General features: G+C 46.6%; 1 long non-coding RNA gene across 1 annotated transcript; it reads right to left on the reverse strand.

Annotated features, from left to right (window-relative positions):
• Positions 1–10,239: 10,239 nt before the first annotated feature.
• LOC119388860 (uncharacterized) lies at positions 10,240–15,678 on the reverse strand. The gene is made up of 2 exons (XR_005182869.2): positions 15,606–15,678; positions 10,240–10,454 (listed from the first exon to the last, which is right to left on the reverse strand). It is a non-coding gene; the product is annotated as an uncharacterized LOC119388860 (long non-coding RNA).
• Positions 15,679–16,268: the final 590 nt, after the last annotated feature.

Raw genomic sequence — 16,268 nt, forward strand, 5'->3', positions numbered from 1 at the left:
ATGGGCTCATTTTCGTCGTGACACTTGCCGAACAAAATGCGTTAAGGAGACTCCTTCCATTACATGGTATTTATGTAGTGTTTTTTTCCGATGCACTTGCAAGTAATAACGCGGCTCTGTGGTAGGACATCTGCTTGCCACGCAAACAACCCGGGTTCGATCCTCAATGGAACCGAAGATTTTTAATGTTTATTCTATTTCCATCTTTCTCAATTTTACGGTCAAGGACGATTTTTCGCTCAAAAGCGTCGGTAGCGACGCCGTCACCGAAACCGGAATTTCTGCGACACGAGCTCTCTAACGCTATCGCGTTCAAATGAGCGAGAGCACTCGTGCTGTCTGGTCTTGATTTCGCTTTCCTTCTGTGGCTTAGGCTAAAGTATGAAATACTACAGGTATTACTCGTCAAACGTCTAAGAGCGACCTTCGAATGGTTTATTTGAATAACGTTTTGCAACAATCAGAAGGCCGTGAAAGTGTCACAAGAAACAACAAAATTCAACGTATGTTAATAACTATTGGCGATAATGCTGTATAAATATGATGACAGTAGGAAGGCATTTTGCCCGAAAACAACGAGATGTCATTTGCGTCTACCAGCATTGTCATATAGTGTTGGTAGCCTGTTGATGCGGGCGGTCTACTCTTTGTTCAGAGTGGCGACAAACAGAGGCGGCTTGCCAGAAGAGGTGCACGACGTTATTCGGCCCTGCTAGCGTCTTTCGACCTGACCAACGCGTCGGCGATCATCGCCTGAGTGTCTCCCGCCGTATGGATAAATTCTTTTTAGCGGACAACGCGATCAACCAAGAATTCCGGCAGATCCCACTCACTGCAGGAGTCAGCGTTACGCAAAGCAGTCCGCAAGAGCTGTCTATACGGCAGTGTTCGACTTTGAACGAAGTGTTACGAGGCAAATAGACGTCTTTGTGTAAATGGAGAAGTGGTGTGCGTACTGCGGCCTTACCGGGCACGTCTATTACAAGTACATTGTGACGCTTAAAGGGAAGTTTCAAGCCCTGTGTAACAAAGGCACTTACGTTCGAGCGCAAACGCCGTTAAATCGAGGAAAGGTGGCACGCTACCGCGCTCTGACGTGCACATCATAATCAGCGTTCGTCGGCACATCCCTGCGGGGCCGATAAATGTTAGAAGTGAGAAACTGCTAGTGATACATGTATAATATTTACTGCATAAATATCAGAGTGCATATACAGCGCTACGCGAGTGCACCAACGCCAGCCCACGCTATGCAACATTACGCAATGCTAGCAAACACTAGCCAACTCTAGCGTACAGTTCTTGAACATTAGCGAAGAATTAGCCGCCATTACCCCACATTGAGAAGCACTAGCCAGAACTTAGCAATTCAGAATATTAGCAAGTGCAAGTCGATACAGTTAGCAAGGGGCACCATTAGCCAACAGTAGCCGGCAGGTGGTCAACCAGCGTTCGTATTGCGCGAATAAAAAACTGTAGGGCTGTGCGGGGCACGCAGCACAATCTAAGCGTAAGATGGAAGAATGGCCTTCTAAGAACCTGCTGTATACTCTCTTAGGGTGCCTACTGCAAGTACAGAGCACTGAATGTACCGTTTCAATGTGCATGCACGTAGTAAAATACTGTGAGGTGTCCTTTATATGAGTACGTACTACGCGTCTGTATGACGATCTGTGCATCAGCGTGATATAATTTGTGCATGGACCTGATGATAGACACAAATAACCTTCCTTGTTGACTTAACCTCTAGTTTTGCCAAAACTAAATATAACGGAAGGACAAAACATGCCAAAATGCCGCTGCCACTCGAAAAACAAGTCCTTTCAGCATGATGCACCACGATTGTCGGAGGCTAAAAAGCAGGCAGCCCCCCAACCGGGTTTTCAAGTGGCACATCATCTTTTTTTTTGCCTCACTATCTGTTTGCGTTAGGATAAAGAGTACAGGAAACAAAGATTCCTCGAACTCCAAGGGGGAATGGATGGATGGATGGATGGAATGATGGATGTTATGAGCATCGTTTTTAACGGGATGGTGACATGTGCGCTACCAGGCTTGATAAAAAAAATAACGGTGTTTTTTTAAGTTGGCCTAATGCCTAGTCTGCTTCGAATAAATCAATCTTTCTCTAGAAAAGAACATAAATTCACAGCCCAGCTATCTGCCCCTTACGGCAGAATGACCTTCTTTTTCCCATTTTCCCACTACTTTTCTAGCACCAATTCTCTAACCGTCCTCTTACATATTTCTATCGCGAACGTGTTCAGCTTCCCGTTGTTGTCCCTAAAAGCCAAGGCTTTATGTAGGCTCGTGCCCGAACATACACCTGGGTGGATATCTCCGCATTCAATAAGAACATGCTGCGTCGTTTCCTTAGCTTCCTCACAGCAGGTACATGCTTCTTCTTCTTTACTGAATCTCGCTTTCTAACTACGCGTTCTAAGGTAACCCGACCTCACTTCAAACAGTCAAGCGCCTCCCCTTGAATTATCATAAAATGCCTCCCTCCTTACTTCATTTTTTTCCCTTTCGGTCGCTACTCAAGGCCAGCTTTTTTTTCCTCCCATCGCTGCTTCCCCATAAATCTTCTCCACCTGTCTGACTTCTCGCTTAACGCTCTCTTACCACATCCCTTACACGGCCAGCCGTATACTTGCTGGTGAGTCTCGTAGGGTTTCTTCTCCCCAGTGGGTCAACTCTCTTCTAATACAAATACCGGAACACCTCCTCTGCCCATCTACTTTCTATCATATTCTTTAGCCTCTCTTCGAACCTCATTTTGCGCTGAGCTTCCCTCACCTCAAAACTTGTCCATCATACATCGCCCTTTACAGCCTAATGAGCACCCAATGCGAGGCGTCCCACAATCCTTTGATTCGCATCCAGTCCTGACTGCACCTATGACTTAATGCACACCACTGAGTTCCCATTATACTTGCACAAGTGGCGCCGCCTGTCGCCCATAGTTGGAAGGCACCATCAGCGTTGCCACCCCCTCGCATGGCGAATCCAGGAAGACCCCGGAACACTAGCTACTATATTCTGACAATACATACAGTTAAAAACTCACGGGGTCCCTTACGTATTCCCTAACGAGACTAGAAGGGGGAATTCGTGTTCCTTTTTTCTCAGTGTACTGATCCTCGCCCGCACCCCCAAAAAGCTTTTTGCAGGCAACATGATTTTGCACTGCCTCTGTGATCGGAGTCCTTCCCAGCTTTCTGCACCTCCCCTGGTTTTGCACTGCCTCTGTAATCGCCCCACCAAGCGAAGATGTCATGGTATGATGACATCATGTGACGTTATGATGACTTCATGGGAAGGTCACAAATTTTAGCGATATGTGATGTCATGATGAAGCCATACTGGAAGAAATCTACAGTGGCTCCACAGCCACCATAGTTCTCCACAAAGAAAGCGACAAAATTCCAATAAAGAAGGGTGTAAGGCAGCGAGAAATGATCTCCCCAATACTGTTCGCCGCGTACTTACAGGAGGTTTTCGGGGCCCCAAATCGGGAAGAGTTAGGGATAAGAGTTAATGGAGAATTAACTCTTATCCCTAACTCTGTCATCACCGAATCGCAGTAACCTGCGATTCGCTGATGACACTACATCGATGAGTAATTCAGGGGACGAATTGCAGCTCATGATTGCTGAATTTCAGAATGAAAGCGGAACGATAGGTCTGAAAATTAACATGCAGAAAACTAAGGTAATGTTGCAATAGTCTCGGAAGAGAACAGCGCTTTGCGACAGGTAGCGAGGCACTGGAAGTTGTAAGGGAATACTGCTTAGGAGAGGTAGTGACCGCGGAGCCGAATCACGAGACTGAACTAATTAGTAACTAGAAGAATTAGAATGACGTGGAGCACATTCGGCAGGCATTCTCAAATCATGGATGGTAGTGCACTACTATTTCTCTGTATGACAGCTGCATCTTACCGGTACTCACCTACGAAGCAGAGACTTGGAGGCTTAGAAAGCGGATTAAACTTAGAGGACGACGCACGCAGCAAGCAATGGAAATGAAAATTATACCGTAAAATCACGAGCAAGGACCCCTCCCCCCCTCTACGGTGGTGGATAATACGATAAGATTTGGAGTGGGGAGGAGCGCTTGCTCGGTCGCGGAACAAAATTCAAGACAGCTGCGGCAGAGCCGCTAAGAATAAAGAAATGAAATGCTTCACTGAATGTGCATGCATTCACTGTTATATACACATTCGTCGGGCGAATAAAGCAGTGAATGAAACAGTGAAAATGGTGGTAGGGAAGAAGGGGGCGCGTATTTAAAATCTCCCGAAAAAGGGAGGGGGGGGGGCGCTTGCTCAGGTTTTTACAGTGGGTGTAATCTTAAAGCACAAGAAGAGAGTAGAGTGGATAAGGTAACAAACGGGTGTTAAGGACATCTTAGTCGAAATCAAGAAGAAGAAATGGACATGGGTAGGGCACGTATAGCGCCTAGGCAATGTAACCGATGGTCATTAAGAGTAATAGACTGGATTCCGAGAGAAGGCAAACGCACGAAGGGGAGACAAAAATAGCCGCTTAAACGGGGCGAACTATTATCTCTTAGCGATCGTTCGGGAAACATTGCGTTATCGCAATTAGTTCGGTTCTGGTTAAGCAACCGGTTCAGCCCTGTGAAAATGATCTTGCCATGTTGCCATAGGCAGGAGGCGCACCTTCCGCAGCGCATGCTGCAGCGGCCGCATAGATGTTCCAGATGTTCTCTGCGCGGTGGCGTCCGGACGTTTGTTGTTGGGTACATCGTGCGTTGCGTACGCCTATATAAATCGAGCGAAAAGGTACTCTGGGGTGAAGTTTCAGTCGTAAGCAGAACATTTCGAGCTTGATGAAAACTTCTCTGTATTCATGGGTTCGAAACAGCGCGTAAAGCACGAGGACACAGAAAGTAAGACAGGACCAGGCGCTGAACTGCCAACAATGCTTTTTATTTGTGCGAACACGAATAAATAGGCTTTTCACATGACAGGAGGGGGAGTGATATTGAAAAACGCATGCGCCCAACCCTATACAACGCATGAAATTAACGGTGCAGATAGCTAATCTCTTTGTTAACGCTATCGAAGGTGAACTGACACATGCTTGCCTGACGTTCTCTGTATGCCGGAACACATGCTGACAGCTCGCAATCTGCCTCTAATTTCACGTCTGACGGTCATTCTATTTTCCTAACCGGTTTCTTAAGGAGCCAAATGTTCGAAGCACGTCGGGGCAGGCTGTTTGACGGGAAGTCTGGAAGCCAAAAGACGGCGATCACATATGTTAGAGGCACTTCTTGGCTGCGACCCGGTAGTTGTCCGACTGTGCTTGACGCATTTGTAAAACACTTGCAAAACCTAGTGATACACATTCTTGTGCTTGTTGATGGTGCGGAGCGCAAATAAGAAAAGGACGCACCGTTTGCTATTCGTTGAAATTATATAAATAGGCGACTCCCAAGATTTCGTTATCGGTTGCCCTGTTGTGTTATAAAAGGATAGCTCGCAACTACGAGGTTAAGTAACGTCATTTGGGCAATACACAAGGACCTGTTTTTTCTTACATTCGTGCCTTTTCTTTTGTTATTTGTATTTGCTTTATGCAGTGCAGTGAGTAAAACCAGTAGGTCTAAACTGTGCAATGCTCGTTCCAGCTGCAAATAAAGCGACCTAACCGAGACCTCGGGGTACTCCGGCTGTTATATGTGTTAAAATTGAAAAAAAAAAGTTGAAATTGAAAAAAAAACATGGCAGCACTACGAAGAAACGCTTGATGCTTCCTAAGGGGAGATAAACAGTTCAAGATGAACATTCTGCAGCAGAAAAATTGCAGGCTGACCAAAGAGAGCGAGGTTCGATCCTCAAGCGATAATAAACGAGATCAAGGATCAAAAGCTCATGTCTGAGTAGGGCAGGGGGGTGTTCACTGCGGTCTTTCCCCATACATACAGCAACCCCTGCACAGGGCACGAAAAGACCAGAAAGGCACGTATCCATCCGAGCTGCGAGGGCGTTCGCGTTAACGCTGCACTTCTTTTCTCCATCAGCTTATGAGTATGTACGTTCGAAGTTTAATCGAGCACTGTCAGCAGAGCGCATTAAACGAGAACGGGGATGCAGAATTCCATCAAAGGAAATGCTGCCTTCACAGATGAGTCACTGTCTCGAAAAAGCTAGCCAAATGCAGAACAAGAACTCTACTGTACTTTGATTGTTGACGACAAATGAGGAAACATGTTGGGATTGTGGGCGACTAAGTGGTTAGGTATGTGGACTTTGGTACTGGAATGCATGATGACAGACTGCATGTATATATGATCGTTGGCTTAAACTTACGACATAGGATGCCACTTGGGCGTTTTTAATTGATTCATTGAGAGGATAAGAGAGCCGATCCAACGAAATAGTATCAAAAAGCTATATATCTATTGAAGTAGTGTCGACTGCAAGCTGAATGCCCATATTTGAAGCACGTCCATGCATACTCCAAACGATTGGTTTTCGAGGTTATGAGCTTGTTTTGAAGAAGTAAATGGCTTTCAAGCCTTGATGAGCATATCCTTTAGTGTGGAGCTTTGGACACCCACATTTATATTCCGCTCAAAGTGGCCGAACTCCACATATGTGTAAGACTCTGTCACATTACGAATGAAATAAACACGAAAATTAGTACCGAGAAGAGAGGTGTGCTCTTATGAGGATGATTATTTTTAAAAACCAATGATACAGACCCTTCATCGGTGTGCATGCTTGCAAGGAAAACGCCAAAAGAATCAAAATAAAACTGACTGCGTTTTTATCGGCCATTTGGCTTCTTATTCTTGACAACTTCTCCCTTAATGCTCGCCATCATAGGCGTGCGCACAGGGGGGGCAGGGGGGGGGGCGGCCGCCGCCCCTAATCATCAAAGAGGGGGGGGGGCGCAAAATCTGCCCCGTACATTGACCCTTATAGTCATCTAAGAGGGGGGGGGCGCAGTATCTGCCCCATACATGGACTAAGTAGGGTGGGGGGGCGCTGCGATGAACCTTCGCCCCCCCCCCCCCCCCCCCTAATGAGGAAACCTGCGCACGCCTACGCCCGCCATAACCGTTAAAACTCACGGCGGAGAGACGCGATCAGCGTGGCGGGCGCGCTTTGGCTCCTGTTTCTTGCCTATGGCAAGATGGCCGCGCTCGCGGCGCGGCTTCACTGCGGCCCATTGATAAATATAGGCGGCCTCCACTCCAGCAACTTTTATTTAAACCTTCTTGATAGTAAAGCAAGGCGGGGGAGGAAACTGAGAATAGAAGGGCAATGCCACGAGCTCCGCCACTTCCTCAGCCTTCGCACAACTAGTGCGTAGCTGCAAATATTTTTAATGACAAGCAGCGCTGGCAGGACAGGCGCGATAGCTTCGTTTGCCTATCTCATGGAGGAAGGAAAAACTAAGGAGAGGCCCTATCGTATCCCAATGCATTGCGAAAAGTGTGGCGGAAGTGACGTCAGATTTATGGGGCAAACAAACCGGTATGGGGCAAACAAAACAGCAGACGCCCCGCAGCGTGCTCTCCGCGGTGGTTCGCTTCTGCTCGGATTTGTAGTCCCGGCGTAAACTTAGCGCGTATTGTGCGGTTCGCACGCAGTAAAATGTTGCAAGCAGACGTTTACCAGGCTGTTCGTGCGTGGCAGGCCCGAGCGCTGCGTGCTGAAATTCTTCGCGGAGCGCTTTTGTGCAACAGTACAGAAAGTACCGGTACGTGCCGTAATCAACAACATTCAGCCTTTGCCTCATCGTATTCGAACTCACCTCGCAGTGACTTACGCGTTCTGCTGGGCGTTAGGCCTTTCTTTTCCTTTCTCGTAGCCCGATTTCCAGATCTATTGCCCGATTAGCGGTTATTTGCTCGTGTATATGGAGTGAGCGCAGTAGCTATTCGGCGCAACGCCAACCTATAGTTGACGTAACGTCACGTCGAAAAGAAGACGCCGCTGTATTGTATACGCGATCGTGCACGTAAAGTTTGTAATTCCAGTGCGCACGCAACGAGCGCACACCGCACTCCGTACAGTCACCGCACAGTCCGATAACAACAACAAAAGTTTATTGCCATTTCGCTTGCACGGCACAGCCTCTAAAACGTACGATGCCTTCAGCGCCAGACGCCAAAAACAAAATTTCACGTGTGTTCTGAGTTGACACAACGAGTAAGAAGCAACAGAGCGCACATCCGAGAGCTCCGCATGCAAATGCCATGCCTTAGTGATCAGTACTGAAGCGAACGTATACGTACATGTGAAAAGTGACAACCGGTACTGCCCGCAGTGCACGCGATTTGCACAGGGTATACGCAACAGCTGGGCATTGCGTAGCTTTCCTAACGAACACACAGAAAGAGCAGCACGCGTGAATCGACTACACCGCTTGCACGGCGAAAAACAAACTAAAAAAAAGACAGCAAAGTTTCGCGATGCGCGCATGCGCTTGCGAACGTCGCGGCGGAAGTCGCGAAATGTTTCGCTGCGCCTTCGCTAGGAGGCGATGCGGGTGTTTGCGATGTGGAGGCTTCACGAATGTGACGTCAGGGCCTCTCCTTAGTATTCCTTCCTCCATGGCCTATCTTGCCACAGTTCGTTATACACGCATTTCTTTCCGGTTCACGCATGAAGTTCGGCCGCTGTGAATAGTTCACCGGCACAGCAACAAAGCGCAGACGCCGTATTTCTGGTTGAAGAAAACAGATTTTTTTCTGGCGTTTATAATATTAGTTCTTTAAATGCGAAGCATTTCTTAATCTATCTATCTATCTGCCTGTCTGTCTGTCTGTCTTGTCTGTCTGTCTGTCTGTCTGTCTGTCTGTCTATCTATCTATCTATCTATCTATCTATCTATCTATCTATCTATCTATCTATCTATCTATCTATCTATCTATCTATCTATCTATCTATCTATCTATCTATCTATCTATCTATCTATCTATCTATCTATCTATCTATCTATCTATCTAGCCGCGTACGTCTGGGTGCTCTCATGATCGCCTCCTTAATTTGGTCTAGACCACACGTGTGGCACATACCCGTTTACCACGGGCCGCGGTGTATGGGTATGCGCCACAGGTCATCTATCCTGGAACGGCGAGAACAGACACTGGTAATTTAAATGCGAGAGCGTTAAGAAAAACCGACATCAGCAGCGTTGACCCGATGAATATAAAGACTAAAAATTAGGATCCCAGCAGCAATCGAACCCCAGCATTCTTCGTGGCAATCAGGTATTTCGCTACAGAGCCACGCCAGGTCTATAAACTGGTAACAGCATTTGCAGGCGTAATGGCGGTGCAACTTCAATTGTGGTTGTGGTACTTGCTATCTAATTTTACAAAAAAGCAATAAGCACTACATATGTACTCCTACGATACAGGCGTTATTTCAGATTAACGTCCGTGGTTCCAGTGTTGGCTCCGCTTTTATAGCAGTCTAAAAACATTATATTTGTATTCCTATGATTCATCAAGCTATATTGAAGCATTGCTTGGCCCCGGAAGAATACATTAACGAAAGTTACGTTTATATTCACGTTATTTTATCATAATAGGCACTTAGTTCCGATAATAGTGGCGTATGTACCCTTTGAACACCATATGTTACCCTTTGTTACAAAGGGTAACATATGTTACCATATGTTATCTTTTGAACACCAGTGTTGTCGACGTGCCTGGTAAGCCCACGATGTGCAAACAGCTACTACACTTACCAAAGCACGTCGATCCACCTCGTAACGCATGCCTCAAAGCCATAAAATACAGCATAGAAGTACTCGCTGGCTGCTTCGCGTGAAACCGATTCCCACAACGCGTGGGATATGCCGAATGTTTGTACTGCCGTGCAAATCAAACATTCTTCTGACTATTTCTGTGCAGAAAGGAAGCCTTCGGCGGTTTTACCTTGGGTACAATGTCGGATTTAATTTTAATGAAATTTACTTATAACAATGTAAATTGCCACTTTTGTCGTGATCGTTATGCCGAGGGTTTACTGTGTTTAAAAACCTTAGCAGAATAGATAAATTGCGAATACTGTTGTGATATAACAAGTTGGGCACATCTTTATAACTTTTTTTCTCGTGGCGCCTGTCAAAAACACGCAATGAATGGCTCAGAACGAGACATGCTCATTTTGAATCGATCACTGTCTTAAGTAGATGCGCGATCAGAACGCTATGCTGGTGGATAACAAAGTGACATCCTTAGGCGCATTTCAATTGAAAGCTTTTACCTTCAGTAAACACAACAACGCCCTTACAAGAGCTTTTATTGAAATGGCGTACTGGACTCCTTCGCGCCGTTTGTTTTCATTTGTTATTAGAGCAGTCGGTTTTATTGATGTTGGTACAGGTGCCATTCCTGCAAACTCCTTCCATACACGTCTCTTTAACGTTCTCTTTCCTTTCTTCGACGACAACCATCAACTGAAAGAAAGAGTAGCATTGCATGTGACGCTCAAAGCGCGTATGACAGGTCATTGTGGAAAAGCGATGATTTGATTGAAAGAATGAAGAGTGATGGGCTTTATTGAAACCGACAAGCTCCAACGACATTGCGTAAGTAAACGTAAGAAAGAAGAAACGGGCACGCATTGCAGTAACCTCACACTTTCTAATGCCAATTTTTTTAAACAAAGCACATTTATAGGATCCACAAGCATCGCTTAGTGGCGCTGCTGCTGCAGCGCCATCTCTGGCATAAAAATAGAAACTGGGGGCAAACGACGTGCGTATTCCCTTCTCTTCAACGCGCTACCGCTCGTTTCCGTGCATGTACGGAGCTCTCGCGGTGCACCTGCGGCACCTCACAATGTACCGCCTGAAGTGGGGCTCCAAAAGGTCTTCAAGCTGGACAGGCACTTCCGAAAAGCGAGATTGATAAAAAGGAGAAAGGCTCGTCAATCAGGTTTACGGTGAAGAGCGGACGATAGACGACAACGACGCCCGACTCAAAGAGAAATGCATTTCCCAAGTCACGATTACACCATGTCACATTACACAATACCTCGAGGTAAGTCTCATTCTGTCATGTTAAGGATGCATAATGGTCCATATGCACTCCGAAATGAAGCCGTGCACGCTATCGATGTTCTGCGTTGTGGACTATGAATCATATGATTGTTGTTTTGATATGGCATGTTTGCAGTAGCAGCCGTGTACTTCCGTGAACAAACGTTTGCGGCGTGAGGGAAAAAAAGAAATTATACGGCCATGGCACTTTTTCTTGAGAAGGTTAGAGCCAAGTCCTGCGTGCCGCTCGAGCACCACCCGCCGATTAAGACGCGAGACAGCTAGCTGAGCTTTAACCACTGTCAAGCAAGATGAATTATACTCCTAGTTTTTTTGGCTCTCGCGTCATGCTTGCACTCTCTTTTTACGAGGACATCGACTTTACAGGCGTATCAAACCTGCTGCGCGAACGCGGCTAGAAAATCGCACAAAGTCAGAAGGTGGCTCCTGCAAGGTGGCAATTGCAAAGCATGTATTAGGTGCCAGTTATATTTAGCGGCTTAAATGTATATCACATTAATAAAGTGACCAAAACAAAGCAAACCAGCAGAATGATGTCAAAGTTTGCTGAAAATACACAGACGTCCATTCTGGCGTGATAAAGCAGCCTTCCCGACGCGCAAATTCCAGGCGCCGAACTTCTGACAATGTGCCGAGTTCAGTTGAATTCAACCAACCGCGCAACGTTAACGGTATAACGGGAGTGTGAACGTTCAACAACGACGGGTAGGTCTCACGAACACGGGGAATCAAAACACAAAGTTGTTTCACCTACAACCGTAACTGGACTTTCACAATGCGAGAAGACAGCGAGTAATCATTACCGTAGTCGCTGCGTGCATGCGCCGCATTACTTACCGATTCAGGTAGTCGAAATGAACGAAAGCGATGAGGTCAGAGAGCCAAAACAGAAGGCGAGACAGCACTGTCAGCTAGGACGTACTTGATTTTGCTTACTGCAGTGATCCATGCTTGTCGCCTTTATATTTTTGCGACATGCCCGAAAACCGATACAATTTCACACATGAATCTCGTGCCTTGGTGTTGTCTGCACTGTTGTGGCAGGCCACGACACAGCAATACTTCGGACCTCGCTTCCGCTTCCGCGGGGTCGCTTGTGCCAACGCGGAAATGCAGCTTCGCGAAGCAAGCCTCTCGGTTCAGCGTGCCAAGCTGTCGGCACGGCGTCCCTGTTCCCCGCATCGACTGAGCAACGCGCGCGCGCGCGTGTTCCCGCTGCCGAAAAACAGGCTGAGTCGGCTGCGCCCGCTTCCACTTTAGCCAGAGCTCCTCTCCAAAGCCACAGCGCGGCACTGTCGTCGCGCCGTAAACTTGAACTTGGGTTCCCTATACAAGCAGTGATCTTTTACAACTTATGTAAAAGCTACGTTGCCGCATAAATGGTTATCGAAATATGAGCCAGTTTGACACATTTGGGATATTAGAAAAATAGCGTGTAGAGAAAAGGATGAGTTGCCGTCCTGATGGTGAATCCCCCCGCTATTGTTCTGTATTCGAATACAATAACACGATCCTAATGATGATGGCGCCACTACTCGTCTTTTTCACAGTTTTCAACATCCTCCGGGTCTCGTATTATCAATTGCTGACACTGCAGCGCACGCGGAAGAGAAAAAAGAGAGAGCGAGGAGGGAGCCAGCGGCGCCCGCCGGGAGCGCTCGCGCGCTATTAGTTCTTCTCTTGAGATCACGTGACTGGGCAGGCGCGCGAATTTTCGAACGCACGCTCGCCCCCCGCCACGCCGCAGATCCGCGCGAGGGCTCTTGCGAGTGGGTTTCGATAGGGTGATAGTTTCGATAAGCAACGTGGTTCCGACTGGCGACGTGAAGTGCTTCCGTGTTGACCTTTGCACGGACGACGACGCGCACGAGTGGATCGCCATCTACAGAGTGACAACCCATGCGGTATGGATCGCCGACAGGGAAACCCAAAATCCAAAAGCGCGTCCGAAATCTTTGCCATGTTAGTTTGATGATTAGTGCAATCACGTAGGTTTGGGCATATTGGTGTTCCTTTGCTGTTTCTAGCGCATACACGAGATAAAAAGTAACACTGACGAATACAGGCGCTAACATCCAACAGATTCATTTTCAAACCGCCGCACTCGTATTAACTAATTAATCAAATAATTAATTATAAATTGAGATATATTTAATTAATTATTTAATTCTCCTTTTCCAAAATAAAATAAAAACATTGCATCTGGATGGTCTCCTGAGCTAAAAGCTCTAATAAATCAGCTTGACTGGGGCCCAAGAGACCAATTACACGACAACAAGTGACAGCTGAAAAGATTTACAACAAATGTACAAGTCACATCACACATGGTAGAACAAAAAAATTATTTACATAAACAAAGCACAGAAAAATACCCACGCAAGCGTGAGAGGTAATGATTTTTTGCATAACCACTATTCTAATAGCATACATTACAAACAGACCGCTCAAATTTATTTACAGAAATGAAATGGTAATACTAGATGTGCAAGAAAAAACAGCCATATACAGTGAAATATAGTGCAAGTTTATGAAATAATTGAAATGTATGAATACATTAGCAATTCAGAAATATTTCACGTAATGTATGAAGTGTAGGTTTATGTATATGTTTATGCGTATTTAGAATACGTGGGAGGTTATATTTCAAAGACTGCAGTTTATAGTCAGTGCGAAAACGCGGTATAAGCCAGTCTCCTACATTACGAGTATAGATAGCGTGACTGTTGCTTTGCAGAACAGCAGTTAACTGAACAAATTGTTTAAATGCAGAAGAACATATGTAAAATGATCGCATGATGCGGAACTGACACATATATAGGATTTTAATTATACTGTACTAGCGAAAATACGTGGAAGTCGGCGATAAATAACCAATGTTGGCAATGTGACGGTCAGCTTTCTTCTGCAAAACCAATATTCTGTTGATGTTACGTTGAGTTGTAGTAAGCCAAACCAGACTGCAGTAATTTATATGTGATTGAAATAGTGCTTGATATATTCTGACTTTTATTTGTGTAGGGAGAATTTCTCGAGAGCGCGACAAAACTTTGCCGTGAAAGCACAAGGCGTACAAAGATTCCCCCTCAAGACATAAGCGCGCGAGAACGAGCGACCTCGCCCTGCATATTAAAGTACAAGTCGGAGGCACACATCCCAACTCCGGCGAAACAGTAGGGTTTTATAACTGGGGACCCAAGGATCTAGGTGACCGAAGAATTTCCAAGGTGCCAAGGCGCACGCTCAAAACCAGAGCGCTCTTGGGCTCTTGCGTTCGCGTTGTCCCAAGACGTAAAAAAAAAAAAAAAACTAGCATGCGTCACCAGCGAGACGACGCAAACGCGTATTGCATAACTCTCTCGCATAACTCGTCTCGCATAACTGGTGATACAAATCTCGCTGATACGAATCTCGCGGGGTTACCAAAAATATTCGTATCACCAAAAAACATGGAAAATTAGTATGCGACAAAAGTTGGCATAAGTTTTGATCCAGTGTTTCTCAGGGCCGCAGCGACGTCATGAAGAGCTCTGAATGATTGCCAGTAAAGTTTGCAGGCGTAAACGATCATACTTGTACTCGTAAATATACGGTGCATGCGCGCGTGTGTAATTAATGAACCAGATGTGTTGTGCCCCGTGACCGCCATCTGCAGTAGCCCCTTCCTAATCTTACTACGCGTTTCTGCATGACAGAAAAGTATTGCGGCGAAAGTGACTTAAGAAGCGCTTTGCACACCATAGATAGAAGCCAAGCTCCTTCGTCAAGAACCCCCGCTTCATCTCCTGGGGTCTTCGTCCACCTTTAATGGGACTTCATGACAGACCCGCAGCCCAAGTTTCAGTCTTGTTTCATAGAACGTCAGATTGCGGGGACATGGCTTGCGTCGACGTGGCAGGCACGTGTTAACACAGTGCAAAGACGCTGCTGCCTCGAGCACAGGAGCACGCGTCAACGCGTCGGAAAAAAAAGCGTGACGTCAACGTCGTCTGAAATCTAAACGCGAAGGCGCCTAAAGGCCTGCAAGATTCGCGTGCACTATCTCGGAGGCAACGACGCACCGTTGATGGTCACACAGCGCGCGTGCCCGCTCCCGCGCATGACTGCCGCGTCTTCTGCGACAGCGCGGGCAGCACCTGTTCGTACCTGTGCGCTAGTGTACGTTCGTATCAAATGTCGCGCGGTGCAGATCGGTTCGCAACAACCGTACTTCAATACAATGCATACTAATGGGCCTTGGCCAGGACCACAGAAAAATTCGTATCACCCCGAATTTCGTACGAGCCGTGATTGTATCACCGAGGTTTTACTGTAGTAGTTTGATCAAACTCTTAAACACTGCTGATCCTCCGAACACAACAGAAGCCTACCCAACGCAGCTGCTAGCTGGGCAAGGGCCTAAGTGCTTCCTTAGCGCCATCTCGGGGGTGACAATGAACACGTTGAATCCCTCCGAGCTCTGCGTGACGGCGACATGACGGCGACGGCAAACGCCCGCCGAGAGTGTTCGTATAATTGATATCGCAATGATAGAGAACATATACGTACGGCACATTTCTCTCCATCGTTAATTGGCGTACCATTCTTGCTTAGGCAGTCCACGTGTACTTGCTGATGGAAACAAAAGAAAGAGAATTCTCATTATATCAGCGTATATGATTTGATTGTATACCTAATTCAGCTGAGTATGCTCGGGCGCTTGTGCAAGCCAGTTAGAGAAAGTTATATAACCTACAAATAAGTACAAGCTCCGCCCCCAAGCTGCGGCGCGCCTGCCATTCATCTGTGCGAGAGTCGCGCTAGGTTGTTGCCGTTGTTAAGTTTTCTAGTGTTTCACTGTTAATATAAATACTACGCATATTAAGAATTGAAAGTTCGTCCTCCCTATATATGATTCCTTTTCCCCGAGCACTGATGTCGGATTGATTGCTGAAATGTGGCAGGATGTTCAAGTTTTCGACCGAAAACGAGCGACACTAACATTGGTCTGTATGAGAGAATCACCTACCTGAACTATATGAAAGGTGTTCGACGTCACGGAAACAAGCAAATGCGATTGGTTAGGGCATCTAAGCAAATTCACTCTGGGTGGGACCACGGTGACTGTAGGCGGAGCTTACATTTATTCCGATGGATCTGTGAAGTTAGAGAGAAGACCCGGGTGCCGCTCTCCGCGCGCGCGCTCGATACATGAAGGCCGCTCGACGCTGC

This window comes from Rhipicephalus sanguineus, chromosome 4 (genome assembly GCF_013339695.2).
Source record: "Rhipicephalus sanguineus isolate Rsan-2018 chromosome 4, BIME_Rsan_1.4, whole genome shotgun sequence".
NCBI classification, from domain to species: domain Eukaryota; kingdom Metazoa; phylum Arthropoda; class Arachnida; order Ixodida; family Ixodidae; genus Rhipicephalus; species Rhipicephalus sanguineus.